Here is an 8,093-nt window from a genome sequence, read left to right as displayed (position 1 = left end):
GGGCTCCGACCATCATCGCCGTCGAATTCGCCGTCTCCAGCGCGTCTCCGAGCCCACTTCGACGTCCACTGCAACCGCGGTGAGCCCCCGAGTCGTTTCCCCCTTCTCCCCTGGTCTCCTTCGACCTCTAGGCCTTAGCCCCACCTTGGCCGAGAGCTCCACGCCGCCGGCGATGTCGCCGTCGTGGCCACGGTCACCGTAGCGCCCAACCGAGCACACTATCGTGCTCCACGCCTCGCTAGGAGCACGCAACACGCACCAACGCCTCCCCAAACACCCTGCAACGCCGACTCCGACCGCACCCGAACTCCGGCCGCCGCTCACGAGCTCGCCGTCGACGGTACCGGCCACCCCAGGCTCGGCCACCACCACCGTTCGACGCGCGGGAGCAAGAGCTCTCCAACGAGCCCAAGAACGGCCTCGCCCGTGCCCTGTAGCGCGATCCCGCATCGCGCCGCCGTCTCGGGCCTCGCCGGCGTCACGTCGCCGGTGGGTTTGACCCACTTTGACCACGGCAGGAACCCCCCTGAGTCCCTGACAGGTGGGCCCAGCCCTGTAGCTAATTAGGATTAGCGCTAACCACTGTTAGTTAACCCCCTGACACTGACCAGTGGGCCCCAGCGCCACTAATCCCTAATTAGGATTAATTTAACCCTGTTTAACCCCCTGTCACTGACGTGTGGGCCCCACACGTCAGGTTTGACCTCAGCCAGCCGCAGTTGACCACTGACGTCATGCTGACGTCATGCTGGCGCAATAATTATATTTCTGGATTTAAATTAAATCAGGAAATTCCAGAATATTATTTAAACTTCAAAAATTCATAACTTTTATTCTGTAACTCCAAATTGGACAAATTATATATGAAAAATGATCAGAAAAATCCAATCTATCCATCTCTACTATTTTCATGCATGATCAAACAAGTTAAATTGATGTTTCAAGCAGAACAAGGAAAAGCACTTTAAAAGGCCATATTTGAATTTGAAATTTGAATCCTTGATTCAAATTTGTTCAAACCCTTCTGGTTTTAGTTGCATTAGCCCAACACACTCATATTGCTATGTTTCATGCATGCATCATATTGTTGCACATTGTTTGGTGATGGTTGTGTATCGGTGTCCTTTGCGACAGGTTCTGCCTCCGAGGAGTACCGTGATTACCCTAACGAATACCCGTATCAGTGCATCGAACCATCAGGCAAGCAACCAACCATTAGATCATATCGATACAATCCCATGTTCTCGCTCCTGCTCTCTTTTACTGCATTAAGACAACGCGATTCAAACTGCTGTGTGCTATGGTAGTTGAACCCATTTCCTCTGCATGACCTGTCATTGCCACAGTAACTAGATGAAACCCACTAGCATGTGTAGGAGTTGATTGAGCCCTATGTATGTGTTGTTCCTACCTTGCTATGCCTGCTATGCTTAGAGTCGTGTCAGGTCTGGTTCATCTGGGTGATGGGCTAGAGTGAAATGATTATGTCGGTAATGAGAGTGGTGTGGTGAACACGATTTGGTAAAGGTATCGATGAGAGGCCATGTAGGAGTACATGGTGGGTTGTTTCATTGAAGCCGACCTTAAGCACTGAGATCTGTATGTGTGATTTAAGAATCAGCTACTACCATGCATTGGGCCCGAAACCAATGGACCCTCTCGGCTTCTTACTCACCCTAGTTCTCCGTCCAGGAGTTGCAAGTAGTTTCTGGTGTTTGTAGCCTACTGGAGGCCGTGGACAGCGCTGACCGTAGGGGTGGGCTGTGATGCGGTAGGTACGTGGCACGGTGTACCGAATACCCGTTAGGTATCTCGGGAACCCTGTTCACATCGTTCGGGGCCGTATGGGAAACCTCGGCCGGACTCCCTGCGGATGGAACCTGAATAGGCGATAAACCTGGACTGGAGCCTTAGGTGATTAGGTAGGTCGTGGCCGACACCCACGTTGGGCTTCCGCTTGAAGGTTGCCGAGTACATGTCGTGTAAACGACGGTAAGTGGTGAGAGCGTGTATGAAGAAGTACACCCCTGCAGGGTTAACATGATCTATTCGAATAGCCGCGTCCGCGGTAAAGGACTACTTGGTTGCCTATACAGTTCATAGACAAGTAAATGGAAACTATTAAAAGCCTCAAGATAAGTGTGAGTGCCGAGGATGGCTCTTCCGTAGGAAGACGGAGGTGGATCCTCGGTAGTGTATTGAAGTGGTGAGTAGTGGACTCGTGTGCGCAAAACTATTTCAAATTGGAGTATCGTAGGATAGTCTAGCCAAGAGTCAAAGCTGGCTTGCTGCAATAACTCCACCAACCCTTCTTGATACTATGCATGTATGTAGGATCTGATGTAAGTCTTGCTGAGTACCTTTGTACTCATGTTGCTATAATCTACATTTTTACAGAAGACGCTGCAACCCCTTCTGATGGGTTCTATGTAGACGTTGACATCAACGAGTAGGCTAAAGACCCAGGTGGTGACCCTGAGCTTGTGAAGGACCACGTAGTATAGCTAGGCTTTCCAAGCCTCCTTTATTTTACTAGTTGTCTGTACTCAGACAAGTTACTTCCGCTGCTGGTTTGTATGACTGTATGACTTGTATGTTGGGTCGTGAGACCCGTTCCTTTGTGTATGTTATGTATGGCTCCCTGAGCCTTAAATAAAGTACTTGTGTCGTAGAGTCATGTTGTGATGCTTCGTTGTATTTGCACATATCGAGCATATTGTGTGTATGATTGAAATGCTTGGTATGTGTGGGATCTGACTATCTAGTTGTTTATCTTTAGTAGCCTCTCTTACCGGGAAATGTCTCCTAGTGTTACCGCTGAGCCATGGTAGCTTGCTACTGCTCTGGAACACTTAGGCTGGCCGGCATGTGTCCTTCTTCGTTCCTGTGTCTGTCCCTTCGGGGAAATGTCACGCTTTGAGTACCGGAGTCCTGTTAGCCCGCTACAGCCCGGTTTACCGGAGTCCTGCTAGCCCAGTGCTACAGCCCGGACCCACTTGCTGATGACCGACACGTTCAAAGCTGGGTCATGGATGCCTGTCCCTGTAAGTCTGTGCCACTTTGGGTTTACGACTAGTCATGTTAGCCCGGACTCTTTATCATATGGATGCTAGCGACACCATCATATACGTGAGCCAAAAGGCGCAAACGGTCCCGGGCAAAGGTAAGGCGACACCCGTGGGGATACCGTGCGTGAGGCCGCAAAGTGATATGAGGTGTTACCAGCTAGATCGATGTGACATCGAGTCGGGGTCCTGACAGCGTTGGCATCAGAGCCGGACTGCCTGTAGGTTCTTCAAGCCAAACTGGTCGATGTTGAGTCTAGAAATTCTTTAGTTATATGTAGGGGAATTGTTTGTGGGTTGGAACATAAGGCTCTTTTTACTTCTCTATCTTATGACATTCTGATCTGAGTCAGTCCATTCTTCCACCGGGGGTTAAGGAATTAGGACCTATTCTCTCTATCAGGATCACGTGTTACTAATCAGTAGTACCTTATAAGTTTGATGGATACAAGCCTAGTTCAGTTCTACTACCACATTATGTTGTTAGAATGGATTCAGAACTTTGATATGATGATGTTGAGTGTGTACGAAATCCTTTGTCAAATGTCTCAAAATCCTTTTTGAGCATTTACAGCTGTTATGCTGCCGAAATTTTGCTAGAAATTCTAATGCCTTTGCATTATGATTGTGCTTTCAGATGGCCACTCGCGACCTCAATCAAGTGGTTCGCCTGACTCGATGCCTAGATGTACCCGGCCATACTGCCAAGTTGGTCAGGGTAATGACTGAGGCTGGATACCGCTGGTATCCCGAGTACACGGTCGAAGAGCAATTCCGAGACTTTAATCAAAGCCAGTATCTCTGCACTGTCAGGATATTTCCATCTTATCCTGGATCCACCGAGCCTCTTCATTGCTCCTATGGACTCGGGGTTACTATTGAGATGGTTGTGCAGGACGCCGCCTACTCTATGATGACCATTATGCGAGTCAGATCTGGTTTATTTCGGGACTCTGATTTTCGGTATATGCCAGGATCACTTCCGGGAGCACAAGGGTATCTCCAGGCTATCTATGCTGACCCCACTCAGGAGGATTCACGGACTCGCACCACTGCTGAGATGCTCGAAGATAAGGACCGTGAAAATCGGGCCTTAAGGTTAGAGCTCTTCAATACCCGTGCTGACCACTGGGCCACTTTGACTCGGTTCGCACCGGCGGTGCAAGCTGGATACTCAGATATGCGCGATCTCTATCCTGTGAGATCTGCTCTGCCAGATGTGATGGTTTGGCGTGATGTAGGAGGCATCACCCCACCTCGCGGTCCCCGCAGGCCACCGTCTGTTGGTCCAAGGCCTCATCCTAGCCCCTATGGTCCACAAGCTCCGCGAGATCGTCTGTTTCCGGATGATCATGTTGAGCTTCCAGGCTATGGAGGTGACTTTTACGAGGACTACTACGGATCGGTCTGAGTTAGCGATAGTATCACCAGTTCGCACTAGCTGTGTCGTCTATCGTCCCGCGTGACTCGTGGGATATGACCTAGTTTGTACTCTTTCCGGAGGTGTAGAAAAATAATGTATAGGAGCTTGGAATGCCTCCGATGAGATGTAATCCTTTTTCTCACCGTAATAGTACTTTGTTTGGTCTTGTACTAAACCCTGTATGGTGTGTATGACGATGGAATAAAAGAAGCAGTTTCTGTTTTTACCATGTCATACGGATGATCATCTTGCATTTCGAGTTATTCCTTACATTTTTATTCTATGTCGGAATCTTATCATCCTGACTAAATCATTGTCTTGTTTACCTAGGATGGTCAACACGCGCGCTAACCCTGCTTCTCAAGAGCAGGCCGAAGGCAGTGAAGGCAGGAATGAAAATCTGCCTCATCCTCCTTCACTAGCCGAGGTTATGATGGAAGCTGAGAGAAACAAGCGGGAGACCAACCGTTTGTTAGAGCGTATTGAACAGAACACGGCACACCATCAGAGGACTAACGTGGTGTCACTCAGTGATTTTATCAAATTGCATCCACCCACGTTCCACCACTCCGTCAAGCCTCTCGACGCTGATGACTGGCTTCGCAGTATCTCTCACAAACTGCGTTCCGCGCTGGTAGCGGAGGCTGACAAGGTCACCTTTGCTGCATATCATCTTGAAGGCCCCGCCAGTCTATGGTGGGAGAATTATGGAGCTATGCGCCCAGTGGGCCATGTCACTACCTGGGCTGAATTCAGCGAGGCTTTCCGTGAACATCACATTCCGGAGGGTCTCATGGACCGTAAACATGAAGAATTTTGCAGTTTCACCCAAGGCCGACTTTCTGTGGATGCCTATAGCAGGGAGTTTGGTAATCTCGCCCGATATGCAACCGAGGAAGTGTCTACTGACGCCAAGAAGCAAGCAAGGTTCCGTAAGGGCCTTAGTCCTGAGCTTCGCCGCGACCTCCGTCTGCATGAGTGCACATCTTTTCAGAAACTTGTCAACAAAGCCATCAGTGCTGAAACTGGTCAGACTGACTATGACGCAACACGCAAGCATGGCCGTGATATGGGTTCCTCATCCGGTGCTGGTCCTCAGAAGCGCCGCGTGTGGGTACCCAACACCGCCCTGCCACCCAGGTTCACACCGAGGCCATCCTTCCAGGCGCCTCGCCCTGTTCAACAGTCTGCACCGGCCAAGCCCTATGGGGGTCCAACCAACAATGCTCCTCCACGTACCAGTTTCGTGACTTGTTTCAAGTGTGGGGAATCTGGTCACTATATGCGTGAGTGTCCCCAGACCAACCCCAACCAGTCTGCTAAAGCTGTTGGCCGTGGCAAGCCGACAGGGAAAGTGTTCCACGCCAAACCGGTCACCGCTTCACGTGGCCATGTTAACTGTATCTCTGCCGAAGAAGCTCAAGAGGATCCCAACGTCGTTCTCGGTACGCTTCTTGTTAATTGCCACCCGGCATCTGTTCTTTTCGATACAGGAGCCTCTCATTCTTTTATATCTGAAAACTATGCTCGCTTGCATAACGTCGCATTCGGTGATATGCCAACCTCTATGGTAATTCAAACTCCGGGATCCAAATGGCAAACTTCTAGAGTAAGCCATGGAAATGAAATCCAAGTCGACAGACTTGTTTTTCTCGCATCTTTGATAGCCCTTAAATCTTCAGATATTAATATCATTTTGGGTATGGTCTGGATGTCAGCTCATCAAGCCAAAATTGATTGCTTCTCTAGGACTGTTCAACTCACCCATCCTTCGGGGAAGATAGTCAATGTCTTGACCCGAATAGCCAAGCGACAATTATATTCTCTTAACACCAGCCCTTTGCCAGACCTTGAGGACGTGCCGGTAGTCTGTGACTTCCCGGATGTCTTCCCAGAGGAATTGCCAGGTGTTCCACCTGACAGGGATGTTGAGTTCGTAATAGATCTCATTCCAGGAACCGTTCCGATTGCTAGAAGACCCTATAAGATGGCACCCCTAGAACTAGCCGAGCTTAAGAAACAACTCGATGAGTCCTTGAAAAAGGGTTTCATCCGACCTAGCTCTTCTCCGTGGGCTTGCCCCGTCCTATTCGTCAAGAAGAAGGATGGTACGGACCGGATGGTTGTAGATTACCGACCTGTCAATTTGGTCACAATCAAGAACAAATATCCGCTTCCCAGGATCAACGACCTGTACGATCAGCTCGCTGGATCCTCAGTCTTCTCCAAGATGGATTTGAGGTTGGGCTACCATCAAATCAAAATCAGAAATGGGGACATTCCTAAAACGGCCTTTGTTACTCGTTATGGCCAATACGAGTACACCGTCATGTCCTTCGGTTTAACCAACGCTCCAGCCACCTTTTCTCGGTTAATGAACTCAATCTTCATGGAGTATTTGGATAAATTCGTCGTAGTTTATCTCGATGATATACTCATCTACTCCAAGAACGAGGAAGAACATGCCGAACATCTAAGGCTAGTGTTGCAGAAACTTCGAGAGCATCGCCTTTATGCCAAATTTTCTAAATGTGAATTCTGGTTGCCAGAAGTGACCTATCTGGGTCATGTAATATCTGGTAAAGGTATTGCTGTTAACCCTGAGCGAGTTCAAGCCGTCCTTAATTGGACTCCACCTGAATCGGTCAAGCAAGTTCGGAGCTTTATGGGCTTAGCGAGCTATTGTCGTCGCTTTGTCGAGAACTTCTCCAAAGTTGCCAAACCTCTAACCGAACTCCTCAAGAAAGATAAGAAGTTCGAATGGACTCCACAATGTGAGCACAGCTTTCAGGAACTGAAAAGACGCCTGACTTCTGCTCCCGTACTGGTACCGCCAGACTTCTCCAAGGACTTTGTTATCTACTGCGACGCCTCGCGACAAGGACTAGGTTGCATTCTCATGCAAGATCGACACGTAATTTCTTACGCTTCACGGCAATTGCACCCACATGAGGAGAATTATCCTACTCATGATCTAGAGCTTGCAGCCGTAGTCTATGCACTTAAGACTTGGCGACATTACCTCCACGGTAATCGTTGCGAAATATTCACTGATCACCAAAGTCTGAAGTACATTTTCACCCAACCGGATCTGAACCTCAGGCAAAGACGTTGGGTTGAGTTGATCACAGACTTCGATTTAGGGATAACCTACACCCCAGGGAAAGCCAACGTCATGGCTGATGCGCTAAGTCGTAAATCTTATTGTAACAACCTGATGTTACAACAAAGTCAACCGCTTCTCCATGAGGAATTTCGGAAGCTTAACCTTCACATTGTTCCTCAAGGTTTTCTTTCCACCTTGGTGGCAAAACCTACCCTTACGGATCAGATTATCAAAGCACAGAAGGTAGATCCGGGAATCTCCCGCATCAAGAGAAACATTCAGAAAGGAATTGCGAATTGCTTCTCCATTAATGATCAAGGGGTCGTATACTTCGGGAATCGACTAGTGGTTCCCAAAGTGCGAAACCTGAGGCGTTTGATCCTTAAGGAAGCTCATGAATCTCCTCTCACCATTCATCCCGGTAGTACTAAGATGTATCAGGACCTACGCCAGAGGTTCTGGTGGACTAGGATGAAGAGAGAAATTGCTCAGTATATTG

Source organism: Triticum aestivum, chromosome 2B (assembly GCF_018294505.1).
Source record: "Triticum aestivum cultivar Chinese Spring chromosome 2B, IWGSC CS RefSeq v2.1, whole genome shotgun sequence".
Classification (NCBI taxonomy): domain Eukaryota; kingdom Viridiplantae; phylum Streptophyta; class Magnoliopsida; order Poales; family Poaceae; genus Triticum; species Triticum aestivum.
This window is presented reverse-complemented; position numbering follows the sequence as displayed.